The 15,939-nt window shown below is 36.8% G+C and overlaps 1 protein-coding gene across 1 annotated transcript in view; it reads right to left on the reverse strand.

The window, feature by feature from the left end:
* Positions 1-15,939, reverse strand: part of ARHGAP31 (Rho GTPase activating protein 31) — a 182,322-nt gene that overhangs the window by 95,206 nt on the left and 71,177 nt on the right. The gene's annotated exons all lie outside the window — the stretch shown is intronic.

A 15,939-nucleotide genomic window follows, 5' to 3' on the forward strand; every position in this document is an offset into this window, starting at 1 on the left:
GGTTCCAAGCTTGGGCATAAGCCAACTTCAGGATCCCAGAACCCAGCCTAAGCCAACAGCAAAACACTCCACAACCTTCCCCTCAAAAGTCCAAAGCCTTGACACTAGCCCACAGTGATGCCCTTCCAAGCCTGTGGTGAAGTGCCTACTCTGAAGACAAAAAAGCTCACAGTACTGGGTCCTGCAAGCCACCAGCAATCAAGACAAAATTAGTGGTTTTCTGAACTCCCTATTCAGTGACCAAAAAAAAAAAAAAAAAAAAAAAAAAAAAGCTGGAAAAATAAGCCAACAGCAAAAGAAACATAACCATAGAAAAATTTTATGGAGACAAAGAGACAAAGAAGAGCAAGGCAGTGATTTGGTAGTGAACCATGAAATCCAAGCAACCACATGCAAAACTTCAAAGAAAAAATGGAAATTCATCTAAGGCACTAGAAGAACTCAAAAAGGAAGTCAAAAGTAAAATAAGAGAGGCAGAAGAAAAATGGGAAAAAGAAATTAAAATAATAGAAAAAATAAAGCAACAGCTTAAAATGCAAAATTAGTCAAGTGGAAAACAAGGCTCAAAGATCCAATGAAGAAAAGAGTTCCATAAAAAATAGAATTGACCCTACTGGAAAAGGAAGCAAAAACAAACAAACAAAAAAAATCAAATGAAGAAAAGAGTTCCATGAAAAAGTAGTATGGACCAAATGGAAAAGGAGGATCAAAAAGTAATGGAAGAAATCAGTCTTTAAAAATCAAAAATGGGCAAATAGAAGTTACTGACTTCATGAGACATCAAGAGGCAATAAAACAAAATCAAAAAATGAAAAAAAAGAAAAAATAGGAAATATCTCATTGATAAAACAATTGACCTTGAAAATAGATTGAGGAGAGACAAACTAAGAATTATTGGATTACCTGAAAGTTAAGAACCTACTATGTGCCAGGTACTTGGTTAATCTCTCTATGACACAAAGTCTTGATTTAAAAAAATAAGGGGAAGCAGGGATTTGAATTCATTAGCCTCTAAGATTCATTCTAGCTCTAAATCTATTGTCTACAGCAATTTTCATATATAATATTTATAGACCCTCTAAATAATTAGATATCCTGGATTTCTTTGTGTATGCAAATTGTTTAGTCACAGAAGGAGTACATGACCGAAACCATTAAGCCCTCAGTTTCAATTGTTTAGTTGTTGGAAAGTCAGGTACAAATGAAGACATCAGGAGCAATGAATGAATTCATTGTCATACTTACCCTTTATACTCCTTTGCATTCTTCAGTGCTCTCTAGTTAATGAGTGGGCCCATTTGAGATGCTTTACATCAGTTCTTTTTTGAAATCCTTACTTTCTATTGTAGTATCAATTCTAAGACAGAATTGCATTAAGGTCTAGATCAGTGATGGGCAAACTTTTTAAAGAGGGGGCTAAAGGAAAGGAAATGCTCATCTGTCAGTCTGTATCTAAGGCAAATCTTTCGTAGCTTCATTGTATTGTATCCTACTTATTGTATTCATCAGATTAGGAATAATGTCCTTTGGCAGGATAGAACATTTCAGGGGGCCACATCTGGCTGGCAGGCCATAGTTTGCCCATCACTGGGCTAGGCAATGGGGCCTAAGTGACTTGCCCAGAGACATACAGCTGGGAAGGGTCTGAGGCCGGATTTGAACCCAAGTCCTCCTATCTCCAGGCCTGGCTCTTTATCCACTGAGCAACCTTGTTAAGAGATTCTTAACATTTTTCATGTGTCCTGGACCCATGGTAGTATGATGAAACCTATGAACCCCTTTTTAGAATGATATTTCTAAAACTAAAAAAAATTAGAATTACAAAAGTAAATTCTATTGAAAAACAATTATAAAAAAATTTTTATTTGCATTTCTCTAATTATTAGAGATTTAGAACACTTTCTCATTATGCAGTTGATTTAGCTCCTTGAATATTTGAATAATTAGACCCCTGTCATAGTTTTTTGTTATAAAGATTTTTTCCCAGTTTGTTTCCCTTCTGATTTTGGTTGCATTGTTTTTGTTTGTACAAAACCTTTTTAATTTAATATAATCAAAATTATTTATTTTACATTTTGTAATTTTTTTTAACTCTTGCTTGGTTTTAAAATCTTTCCTTTCCCAAAGATCTGACAAGTATGCTCTTCTGTGTTCACCTAATTTACTTACAGTTTCCTTCTTTATATTTAAGTCATTTGCCCATTCTGAATTTATCTTGGTGTAGGGTATGAGATGTTAATCTAAACCTAATCTCTCCCATATTGTTTTCCAATTTTTCCAGCAGTTTTTGTCAAATAGTGGATTTTTGTCCGAAAAGTTGGGCTCTTTGGGTTTATTATAGACCGTCTTGCTAACGTCACTTACCCCAAGTCTATTCCATTGATCCTCCCCTCTGTCTCTTAGTCAGTACCATATTGTTTTGATGACTGCTGCTTTATAGTATAGCTTAATATCTGGTACTACTAGGCCACCTTCCTTCACTTTTTTTTTCATTATTTCCCTTGATATTCTTGATCTTTTGTTCTTCCAAATGAGCTTTCTTATAATATTTTCTAATTCAGTAAAAAATTTACTTGATAGGTTGATAGGTATGGCACTAAATAAGCCAATTAATTTGGGTAGAATGGTCATTTTTATTATGTTAGCTCATCCTAGCCATGAACAATCAATGTTTTTCCAATTGTTTAGATCTAGTTTTAATTGTTTGGAAAGTATTTTGTAGTTTTGTTCATATAATTCCTGTGTTTGTTTTGGTAGACAGATTCCCAAGTATTTTATTATGTCTAGGGTGATTTTAAATGGTGTTTCTCCTTCTAACTCTTGCTGCTGCGATGTGTTGGAAATATATAGAAATGATTATGATTTATGTACATTTATTTTGTATCCTGAAATTAAATCTAAATCTCTAATAATTAGAGAAATGCAAATCAAAATAGCTCTGAGGTATCACCTCACACCTAGCAGATATGGCTAAAATGAAAGAAGGGGAAGAGTAATGAATGTTGGAGGGGATGTGGCAAAATTGGGACATTAATGCATTGCTGGTGGAGTTGTGAACTGATCTAACCATTCTGGATGGCCATTTGGAACTATACCCAAAGATTGCTAAAAGACTGCCTGCCCTTTGATCCAGCCATACCATTGTTGGGTTTGTACCCCAAAGAGATCATAGATAAACAGACTTGTACAAAAATATTTATAGCCGCGCTTTTTGTGGTGGCAAAAAACTGGAAAAGGAGGGTATGTCCTTCAATTGGGGAATGACTGAACAAATTGTGGTATATGCTGGTGATGGAATACTATTGTGCTCAAAGGAATAATAAACTGGAGGAATTCCATGTGAACTGGAAAGACCTCCAGGAATTGATGCAGAGCGAAAGAAGCAGAGCCAGAAGAACATTGTACACAGAGACTGATATACTATGGTAAAATCAAATGTAATGGACTTCTGTACCAGCAGCAATGCAATGACCCAGGACAATTCTGAGGGATTTATGGAAAAGAACGCTACCCACATTCAGAGGAAGAACTGCAGGAGTGGAAACACAGAAGAAAAACAACTGCTTGAACACATGGGTTGAGGCGGACATGATGGGGGATGTAGAATTGAAATGACCACACCAATGCAACTATCAATAATATGGAAATAGGTCTTGATAGATGACACATGTTAAAACCCAAGGAAATGTGCATTGGCTATGGGGTAGGGGGGGTAATGGGAAGGAGAAAGTAAAAACATGAATCATGTAACCATGGAAAATTTTTCTAAAAAATAGAAATTAAAAAAAAATTTTAAAGAAAAAAATTGCACTTAAAATAAATCCCACGCACATACCAATGATGTTACTCTTTCCTTGTAAATTTTTTTTCAAATTATTTTTCGATTGATTTGTAGTCCTTGATGAGTTTCTCTTTTCCTGTGTTGACAATTGTTCCATTTCCTTGAGTTTAATTTGCTCTCCTTTCAGAATATATTTACATAGTCCTTTTTTTACCTCAATATTTAACCAAGAATCATAATTCATCATAAAAGATTATGGAGTTTGTTTAGTTTTATTAATACCTGGTCTTTTGGTTCTGTAGCATATATTTATCTTGAGTTTCCAATAAAATAGCCTCCAGAATTTGCTAAGTTATTTACTTTTTAAACTCTTCCTTCTAATTTTTCTGATTCATTGGCTTAATTCTGTTATAATTTCTCCTTCCAGCTGCCACGGCCTTAAAGCTTTTGAGCTATAAAGACTGTGGGGGTGGGGAAACACCTAGATAGCTGATGGGATTTAGAGCTAAGTCTAGAGACTGAAAGTCCTGGGTTCAAATCTGACCTCTGGAGGAAGGAAGAGATGGAAGGAAGGAGAAAGAAAGGGAGGGAGACAGGAAAGCAGGAAAGAAAGAAGAAATGGAGGGAGGGAGGAAGGATGAGAGGGAGGAAAGCAGGAAGGAAAGAAGAAAGGGAGGGAGGGAGGGAGGACAGAAGGGATAGAGGAAGGAAGAGAGGAAATAAAAAGGGAGGGAGGAAAGAAGGAGGAAAGCAGGAAGGAGAAAAGCATTTATTAAACTCTACTATATGCCAGTTACTTTGCTTAGTGCCTGAACAAATATTATCTTGTTTGTTCCTCACACCAATTCCACAGCAATTCAGGGAGGTATTGGCTATTATCCCAATTTTATAGCTGAGGAATCCTCAGACAAACAACAGTTAAGTAACGTTCACAGGGTTAATAATAACAACAACAATAATAATAATAATAATTAACATTTATCTAGTGTTTACTATGTGCCAGGCACTAAGCTACATGTAATCCTCACAATGACCCTTTGCAGTAGGTGTTGTTTTCATCCCCATTTTATAGTTGAGGCAAAGAGGTTAAGACTTCCCCAAGGCACACAACTCATCAGTACCTGAGGCTAGAAAGGCTGTCAGACCTTCCTGACTTCAGGCCTGGCACTCTATCTACTTGGCCACCCTAGCTGTCTCTGTTCAGATTCTCTGTTCTAGCTCTCTAATTAGCTGTGTTATATATTACTTCTCCTGATCTTAATTAATTTTCCTCATCTATAAAATGACAAGATCAGACTAGATGATGTGTAAGGATTCTTCCAGCTCTAAGAATGTCTTATTTATCTACTTATTCCACACGTAGAAAGAGGCCTGAGATTTCCAGAACCTGTTTCTTCATCTGTAAAGTGAATTAGACTAAATGATTTGCAAGTATCATGATTCTTTTCTACCTCTTCTATCCAATATAGTGTCCTGTCCACAAAAGATGTTTACTAACTGTTCACTGAAGATAAAATTAATAATTTCCTGAATATCTACTTGGCAAAAAAATTATTAATTAATATTCATAAATATTAATTTATATTATTAAATATAAATGTTTGTTGATTTGATTCCATTGTTCAAGTTTTACCTCTTCAAAGATTTACACTGAACTCGCAATAATTTATTCCTCTTCTAAATGATAACATTTATTGTCCATAACAATTGGCACTTACATTACTGTCGTGTATTTCTTTTTTGTTCTGTTATAAATGGTTTAATTTGGCAAGTCAACTATGAAAAAATAACAGGAAAATCAAAGTATTTTCTTGGTTCAATTGTATGTTTTAGCTTCTGTCCCTGATTGTTAATGAGCTTTTTAGAAGTCTTTTTATCTGCTCATTCCAACTATCCTGTCTCAGAAACATCTGTTAAGACTTCTTTCTGTCCCTCATATTGCCTAGCATGGTGTTTTGACTAATAGAGTGGGAAGCACCAAGGCTTTAAACTTTCTTACTAGTCTTATTCAACACTAAAGGTTAATAACTTGTTTCCAAACAGCTCTATTAACAGTTTTCTACTTGGATAAAATAGATGGTATCACCCTTTCAGACAGTTTATATAATTAAGTAACTGCTACTTATTCACTTCTGAATATATTAGAACAGGGATTTTTAACTCATGGGCTGTGAGATTTTTTTTAAAAAATGTTTTTCTGGGGCAAGTAGGTAGCTAAGTGGATTGAGAGCCATTTCTAGAGATGGGAGGTCCTGGCATCAAATCTGACACTGCCTGTGTGATCCTAGGCAAGTCATTTAATCCCCATTGCTTAGTCCTTACTGCTCTTCGACCAATACTCAATACTGATTCCAAGGCAGAAAGTAAGGGTTTAAAAAATTATTTTGCTATTTCAATTTAACTGATTTTTAAACCTATATATTTAACTTTATGCATTAAGAGAAAATTGGTCTGAGAAAGGGGACATTAAAAAAAAATTCATCTGAAAAAGGGTCCATGGCATCATACTGTCAAAAAGGAGTTTGGGTCACAAAAACTATTAAAATCCCCTCCCTGTCTCAAGTAGTCCTGATACTCCTCCTCAGCATTGTTATTGTCATTCAGTCATTTTTCAGTCATGTCCAACTTTTTGTGACCCCACTTGGGTTTTTTTTGGCAGAGCTATTAGGAGTTTGCCATTTCCTTCTCCAGCTCATTTTCCAGAGTTACACATCTTTTGCGCATAGAGTCCTTCTAATACTGTTATTATTCCAGTTTCCCCAAGCCAGTAGTCTTCAATAAGTATCCGGAGATGCTATCTTGCACAGGTACTCCAATAATTGACTAATGGTATTTGTTATCTATCCCAAAGATCCCATATGGAAGGCTCAACAACTATTCGTCAGGGTCACTTCCTCAAATAAGAGCAATTAACTTCAATGACATTTTGAAGTAAGAAAAAAACAGTTAATTTTAAATGAACTTGAAAAGCCTGTAAAAGTCACACTGGATAACTTTATTTGCTGTTACAGCCTACAATTAAGATTTACCAAAAAGAAAAACCTTCAGTGAGTCCCTGAAATGCCAGAACATCCAAAAATGTATATCCTAGATACACAAGCATATAAGGGCCTTGGATGTGATCCCCTTAGTATGCTCAGGTCCATAGAGATGTCTAATCAATCTATTGAATTTCATAGCTTATGAGTCCCTACCAATATCTGTTTGTTACAGTCAAATAACCCAAGTGACAGTGAGTTGAAAGCAAAGGTGCTTAATAAAAAGGAAATAGTTAAAACAAAGGATTGAATCCAGTATGAATCATATAATAATAATAATAATAATAATAATAATAACTAACATTTATATAGAATTTATTATGTGCCAGATACTGTGCTAAGTACTTTTAAAATTATTATAATGACTACAGACTCTATACAGAAAAAAGGATTCCCAGTTAAACACTGTCTTCTTTAAAAGGGGGCAGGGTCAAGGGGGAAATACATCAGTCGTGCATTAAAAACAGTCCCTGAAACTCAGAAATACTGTATATCTCTCCACAAAGAGAGGAAAAGACCACCAAAACAACCTGTGAAAGTCTTGAAGGCACTGGATTTTGGAGGGGGTGGAGAATGGAATGGGAGGAAATACTTGGAATCTGAAGGCAATTGCCATTTTCTTCTACCCTCTCTCCCTTGTTCATATCCCTTGCTTCTCTGACTAAGTCTAGCTTTTGATGAGACTTTTTGGATAATGCATGCTTTATTTTAAATTTTTTTTCCAGATTACATGTAGATAAAATTTTAATAATTATTCTCTCCCTCCTTCTTCCCTGAGATATGTCATACACATGTTATGTAATACATAATTCTACATTCATCATGTTATAAAAGAAGATACATATCACTTATATCAGAGAAAAATTAATGAAGGAACTAAAGTGAAGAATGGTGTGCATCAATCTGCATCCAGACTTCATCAGTTCCTTCTATGGCAGTGGATAGCTTCTTTTTGCTCAGCTTCTTACCAAATATTTGCTGATTGAAGGATAACTAAAGACTGTTTAAGAATGAGCTATTGACATATACTCTAATTTGGGAATTTAAGTGATCTATGATTATTCACATACAAAATTAGTTTTCTACTTGAGGATCCCCTATTTTACCTTCCTTTCAAGCTTTGAAGGAATTCCAGAAATGTTCTCTTCCTTCTCTAGAATTAGAGAGAATAAACACTGTGGTGGGGATTGTGGTCTTTCTCCACATTTTCTTCATTTATTTATTTATATGTATTTACAATAGATTTGGTATAAGATTTTTCCTTAAATCGAACGAATATCTGTCAACCTCCATCTTCCAAACACACTAGTCTCAGTTCTGTTATTTTAAGATACAAATTCACCTTCAAAAGTAACATTAAGTAATTAATATTTCTTTAGTAATAATTTTAGTAATTGGTTTCCCTTGTTCCTGAGGTTGCTGCAATAGAAATAACCTAGACCACAGAATCAACTGAGTGACTCAATGGCTAAAGCACTTGATTTGGATATAGGAAGATTTTAATTCAAATCTGGGCTCAAATAATTACTAGCTGATTGACACTGGGCAAGGTTATTAAACTATTTGTCTTATTTTCCCCAACTATAAAAAGGAGATAATGATAGTACCTACCTCTCAGGGTTGTTGTGAGCTCAAATGAGAAAATACTAGTAAAGTGCTTGGTACAGCACCAGGCACATAGTAGAGATTTAATAAATGCTAACTTTATTATTATTGTTGAAAGAAATCACTTCATTGTAGATTCCAAAAAGCGGAAAAGCAAGGCCTAAGAGGCAGTAAGTTACAGTAAAAATTGTGCTGGATCTATAGTCATCAAAGAAACTTCATTCCACTCTCAGATTTGTCTCTCCCTAGCTGTGGGATCTGGAGTAAATAACCTAAACTCTTTGGACCTCGGTTCCTCATCTGGAAAATGAGGAAGTTGGATTATACTGACCTTTAAGATCCATTTCAAACTCTTAAATCTAAGATCCTATGAATAGTCTGTTGAGCCTCTGGGGAAGAGAACATTTCAAAAGATACAGAGAAAGAATAGGTAGCATCTTATAGCCTAAAATCCTACTGAGGAAATTGATCCAAGAAGGATGGGAAGGTTCTTGAAAATGAAATTCTGCCAACATAAGCAGAAATAATTCCAGAGAGAAAGAAAAGGGAGAGCTGTCTAAAAAAATAAATGTGGACACACAGAATTCACTGGTTAATTTAGATTAAAGGAAGAAACAGAAGATGAAAGACAAGACAAAAAAAGTATTATGCAAAAGATAATGCATGATATAAGCTAAAACTTTGGATGAGCTGAGGTTGGCTTAGAATCCTAAAGATAAAAAATATTTTCTCTTATTTTATTTTATTTAAATTTGCATTATCTTTTGTTTTTAGATCATTTTCATTTCCAAATAGTTTTTAAAAAGCTATATTGGAGGTAAGAATAAGATCCAAGGCAATGTGAGAAAATACTTTGCAACTACTATTTCTTTCTCTGTCAAGGAGAAGACTGTTTTGGGTGAGAGGGATAAAACAAAAATAGCTAATAGAACGAAAACCCAAGAAAAGAGAGATGATGATAAAAGAATACATAGCTCCAGCCTGAGTTCAAGAACTGAATGAACTAGGAGATATAATTGCTAAATTGCTGCCAGTCATATCAAAACAATTAGGAAGGGGAGAAGTTCCATAAAACTAGAAATAGGCAAATATTACTCCAATTTCTTAAGAAAGAAAAGAGGGCATCAGTCTTCAAATTACAGGCCAGTAAGCTTTATTTAAATTTCAGATGAAATTCTATAATGTATTATTTAAAGAGATTATATCTGTGCATTTAGAAAGGGAAGTGGTAATAACAAAAAGGCAACATGACTTCAGTTGGAACAGCTCATTCCAGACAAATCTCATTTCCTTTTTGACTATATTAGTCATTAGACAGATCAGGGGAATTTTTTTTAAAGTATACTTAGATTTGGAGGCAGCTGGGTGGCTCAATGGTTTGAGACCTGAAGACAGGAGGTTCTGGGTTCAAATGTGGCCTCAGATACTTCCACTGCTCTACTGAGTTAGAACCAATACACAGTATTGATTCTAAGACAGAAGGTAAGGGTTTTAAAAATAACTAAACCAATAAAGTATATCTAGATTTGACAAAATCTTTTAAAGATGTCCTTTGTGGAGATGAGTTATAATCTGTATTGGTGAAGGGAGCTTTTGTGCAAGGAATTCCTTTTACTGGCAAAATCCTAAATCTAAACCAACACACACACACACACACACACACACAGAGCCAAGTCATGAAAAAGGATTCCCCCTACCTCTTCTAGCAATACAAACAAATAGATGCTAACTAGATAACAGTAGAGGTTGAATGATTGGACCTAAAACAATCCTTAATGGGTCATTGTCAGCATGGAGGAGAGATCTCTAAAGGAGTACCTCAAAGATCTGCCCCAAGGACTTAAAAAAATCAGAGATGTCTATCATATTTACTGATGACACAAAGCTGGGAGGGATAGCTACTATTTGGGATGACATTCTCGACCCCAAAAGATATCAAGAGTCTAGAACAATGGATGGAATCTAATCAGATGGCATTTAATAGGGACATGTGTTAAATCTTGTTCTTGGGTTTAAAGAAATCAAATGTAGAAGTACAGGATGGAGGAGACGAGCTAGACAATAATTTGTACAGATGGGATCTTGGGGTTTCTAATGGATTGCAAATTCACGATGAGTCATTTGGGTGACCTAGCTGTCAAAAAAGCTAAAAAACTAGCTGAGGCTTGACTTAAGAGAAGTATAGTGTCCAAGTGGGCAACATGGTAATGCTGATATACTCTTTCTCATCCTGACAGCATCTGAAATATCGTGTATGGTTCTGGACACTGTACTTTAGAAAGAACATAGATAAGCTAGAGAGGGTTCAGAGTGGTGAAATATTTTTAAATTGTGCTATTTGTAACAACATTTGGTTAAACAACCTGGAGATAGTTAACCCAGAGGAGATTTGAGACAAACACTGCTCCTCTCTACAAATATTGGGCAAGAAAAATTAGACTTGGGAACATGTTGTTAGGTGGCTCAGTGGCTTGAGAACCAGGTCCAGAGACAGAAGGTCCTAGGTTCAAATCTGGTCTCAGATATTTTCTAGATATGAGATCCTGGGCAAGTAATTTAATCCCCATTGCCTAGCCTTTACCACTCTTCTGACTGGGAACCAATATATAATCTTGACTCCAAGGTGGAAAGTAAGGGTTAAAAAAAAAAGAAGAAGAATTAGATTTGTTGGGGTTTTTTTTTAATCCCCCTGTTACATACCTACAAGTAATGAGAAGTTAGAAGGAAGTTTATTTCAGCTCATATTTAAGATTATAATTAACAATTTGAGTTCTTCCAAAACAGAATATGCTGCCTTGCTGAGAGTCACTGTCAAAAAAAAATTTTAAGCTCATATTCTAAAAAAAAAAAAAGGCACATATACATGTAAATAACCGTATGTAAAAGGTATAGACAAGGTAATCTCAGAGGGGAGAAAGTGAGAGGGATAGAGAAGGGGGAAAACCAGAAAAGGTTTCCTGCAATGTTTGAAGAAAAGCAAGTGGGCCAGTGTCTCTGGATTATAGAGTGTATAGAGAGGAACAAGTTGTTTGAAAACTGCAGTTAGTCACCAAGTATTTGTTGAGCACAAGAGACAGAGAGTTGTTATCTTTAAGAGCATTCTTAGTCAACCTTAGCTCCTCCAAAGTTTGGGCTTACATCATGCCATGCCTTCTTGCCATACTCCATTATTTGTCTGGATTTCATCTTTTCTGTCTTTTTTGAATCTAAATTATCAATGACTTCTCTGTGGATCAACATTTTTTTTTTAAAGAGCTCTCCCTTTGGAAGCTGCAGAAACAGAGGAAGCTAGCTTCTCAACACATTGCTCATTTCCAGCTTGCTTCCTAGAAATTTCAGGGAGTCTCCCCTCAGAGGAGATTGCGTCCTCTTCTGGGTAAGTTAGTCAACCAGAACTAGTTCCTGAATGTCTACATATGTTCCACAGTCTCTTTCCAAGGCATTTTCCTTACTTCTCAAAATTCTCCTAAAACCAGGTTCCCAAAGCCTGCGTGTGGAGATACTGTCTCTCAGGTGTATTGCATGTTTGCCAGATTCCTCTTGCATGTGTCCTAACTTGGGCAAGATATCTTACACAAATAGCCATGTCACATAAGATATAAACAGTGCAAATGGAAGCTCATCTCAGAGAGAAAGAACTAGGGCTAGGAGAGGAAATAAGAAAAGGTAGAAGATGGTATTGGAGTTTGAGTCTTAAAGGAAAATAGGACACAAGGAGTCTGGAGTGAGGAGGAAGAGCATTCCAGGTATGGGAAACAGTCAATATGGAAAGATGGAGACAGAGGGACATATGTAAGGCCAAGGAGGCAAGGCTAGATGGATTGTAAAGTGTATGGAGGGCAGTTGAAATGTTTGAAGATTGGGAAGGTAGGAGGAAGGGACTAGAATGTGGATTTCAAAAAAATCAGACAGAAGATATTATATTGCCCTTGGGGAGCAGTAAAGTGATTTGAATTTAGGTAGGTAGAGAAAACATTTAAGCATTTTTTTATGTACCAGGTTCTTAGGGGCAGCCAGGTGGCCTGGCATCAGGAAGACCTAAATTCAAATCCAACTTCAGACCTTAACAGCTGTGTGACACTGGGCGAGTCACTTAACCTTGTTTGCTTTAGTTTCCTCATTTGTAAAATGCAATGGAGAAGGAAAAGGCAAATCACTCCAGTATCTTTGCCAAGAAAAATCTCAATGAAAGAATCAGACATAACTGAAATGACTAAATAACAACACCGATATGGCAGACAATAGGTACACTAAAGCTAGGGATACCTAGTGCCTGACACATTGATACATTGATACCAACAGAAGCGAGAAACAAAGTCCCTGCCCTTCAAGAGTTTGCATTCTCATGGGAGAAGACAACATATAATGGGAAGCTCAAAAGGAGGGTAGACAAACCAGTGGTTGGCAGAATAATCTGGAGATGATGGCAGTGAGAGAAGCAAGATAAAGGGGAAGACTCACCAGTCAGGGTGGTTTTCTTAGGATAGCAGAATAGTGCTTGAGGGAAAGGAGACTAAGCTGTTAGAACATTAGGCAGAAAGGGTGAGAGGGGGTAGAAGAAGGGGTGGAATTCCATAGTATTTGCCTAGGCTCTGGATAGGAGACACAGATGATTTCACCTTTTTTTCTTCTTTCACAAGACCACCATTATAACTACCCCACCCCATAATTCCCTGGAGGGAAGGGTGTGGAAGAGAGGGAAAATTTAGGAACAAAGAAAGAGGAAAAAATAACAATGGCTGAAACATTAGCAAGGAATGCTTTGGTGGTACAGGGAGTGGGGAGGGAGCTAGTTTACCTTCAACTAAAGCCTGCTGGAACTTTAACTTCTGGAGACATAACCTTAGCTATAGAGATAGCCAAGAAGTTTAAAATGTACTCCAGATGGATGGCCAGGGAATGTGGAAGAGGGTGTGGGAAGAGAATCTGTTACATATGCTCACGTTTGAGTTTTCTCCTAAGTTTATTGCCCCCCCCCCACACACACACACCATTTCTTGGGGGAATCAGTCTTCTTTGCAGGATCTTCATCTGTGCATGGATCTTCATTCAAGTCATCCCAACTAACAATAGATATACTCCCAAGGTCCTGTCCTAGACCCTCTCCTCTTCTTCTATACCTTATTGTATTTGGTGAACTTATCAGTGTCCATTATTTTAACATTCCTCACCATACAGATGATTTCAAGATTTATCTGCCCAGCCAATCTTAACGTCTTTCCTCACCTTCAGGCTCATATCTCCAATTGCCCCCCCCCATATATATATATCCTATAGATACATCTTAAATTTAACATATCTAAAACTAAATTCTACAGAATTATTTCCCTCTTCCTTCTCCCTGTTCCTAACTTCCCTATTACTCTGGAGGGTTCCACCATTCACCTTAGTGACTCAAGCTTTCATCTTGGGTGTCATCTTCAACTCTTCCCTCATCCACTCTCCCACTCTCACTCACCATAGTTGATCATTGCCAATACCTATTGATTCTACCTTCATAATGTGGAGAAGGAAATGGCAAACCACTCCAGTATCTTTGCCAACAAAACCAAATGGACAATACAGCCCACAGGGTCATGAAGAGTTGGACTTGATAAGCAACTAAATAACAACAAACATTTCTCATGTCTGTCTTCTCTCATCCTGGTACAGGCCATCATCATGTTATGCCTAGACCAGTGATGGGCAAACTACAGCCCATGGGCCAGTTGTGGCCCCCTGAAATGTTCTATCTGGCTGGTGACATTATTCCTAATCTGACTACAGTGAGGATACAATACAATGAAACTTTGAAAGGGTTGCTTTAGAAGTAGACTGACAGATGAGCATTTCCTTTCTTTTGGCCCCCTCTTTAAAAAGTTTGCCCATCACTGGTGTAGACAATTGTGATTGGATGCTGGTTTGTCTCCCTCAATTCTTCCCACTCAAGTTCAACCTCCAGTATCAATGGATCTTCCTAAATCTGACCATATCATCGCCTATTCAATAAAGTCTACTAGTTCCCTATTATATTATCTTCAGGATCAAATAGAAATTCTTGTGGTTTTTAAAGCCCTTCATAAGCTGACCCCTTCCTGCCTTTCCTGTCTTCTTACACCTTACTCACCTCAATATATTCTAAGATCCACATGATGTTGACCTTCTGGCTCTATTTGGAACATCTTGACTCAGGACACTTTTACTGGCTGCTCCCCAGTGTCTAACTCTTGCACCTCATTTCTGCCTTTTGACTTCTCTGGCTTCCTATAAGTTTCAGTTAAAATGAACAATTAAGAAGCCTTTCTCAGGGAAAATATTCAAAATATTCAAAACAAAAACTTAAAAAAAAAAGAAGCCTATCTCAGTCCTTAATTTTAATGCCTTTCCCCTGAGATTACTTCCAATTTATTTTATATGTTTATATTTATATGTTTGTATGTTGTTTTTTCTATGTCGTCTCTCCCTGAAACTGTGGTCTCTGCAAACATAGTAGGCACTTAATAAATGTGTGTTGACTTGACCATATCAAGTAACTCCTACCCAAAGTCAAGAAATTTCGGCGACTCCCTATTGCCTCTATGAAAAAATATAAACTACTTTTACCATTTCAAAGCTTCTCACAAACGATAAACTTCCTATCTTTCTAGCTTCCTTACCTTATTTGTCTTTCCTTTCTATGCTCTCTGTGGTCTACAAATACTGCTCTATTTACTATCCCTTGTTATTGCTGTTTAGTCATTTCCAGTTGTGTTTGACCCTTTGTGATCCCATTTGAGGTTTTCTTGGCAGAGACGCTGGAGTGGTTTGCCATTTCCTTCTCTAGCTCATTTTATAGATGAGGAAACTAAGGCAAACAGGGTTAAATGACTTGGCCAGGGTCATATTGTCCCTTTATCTTCTTGTCCAAAGTCTCTACACATTTCAATCATTCCTCCACATAGTCACCAAAGTGATTTTTCCTAAGGTGTGGGTTGGCCTTGGCACTCCCTTATACACTACAAGGATATATTTTCTATACTCTTTGACCCCACCTTTCCTGAGGCTCAGTGGGCAGAAGGCTGTGCCTGGAGTTTGGAATCTAGCCTCAGATATTTCCTAGCATCACAGCCCTGAGCAAGCCACTTAACCTCTATTAATATCTCAGTTTCCTCAACTATAAAATGGGAACAATAATAGCACCTACCTCCCAAAGTTGTTGTTAGATCAAATTGATAATATAAAGTGCCTAGCACAGTGCCCAGCATGTAATAGGCATTCTAGAAATCCTCATTCCTTTCTCCTTCCCTCTATATTCCAGTCACAAGATGTGAGTAATCCTACCACATCTCAGTGATACAGTGTGGTTGTGAATCAGAGCTTTCAGTTCCGTTCCCACAATCCTGGGGATAGAAGAGTTTGCAGAAGAGAAAGTTGACTTCTTTATAATTCCGTTCCCCAGGGATACATAGTGTGGTAAGGATGGTTCCTGTATAACTGAAGCAGAGGTGGGGGGGGGGGGGGTGCTATTGTGGTATAGTTAAGAAAAAACAGAAGTCA

The sequence above is a fragment of the Gracilinanus agilis genome, chromosome 3, assembly GCF_016433145.1.
Source record: "Gracilinanus agilis isolate LMUSP501 chromosome 3, AgileGrace, whole genome shotgun sequence".
Classification (NCBI taxonomy): domain Eukaryota; kingdom Metazoa; phylum Chordata; class Mammalia; order Didelphimorphia; family Didelphidae; genus Gracilinanus; species Gracilinanus agilis.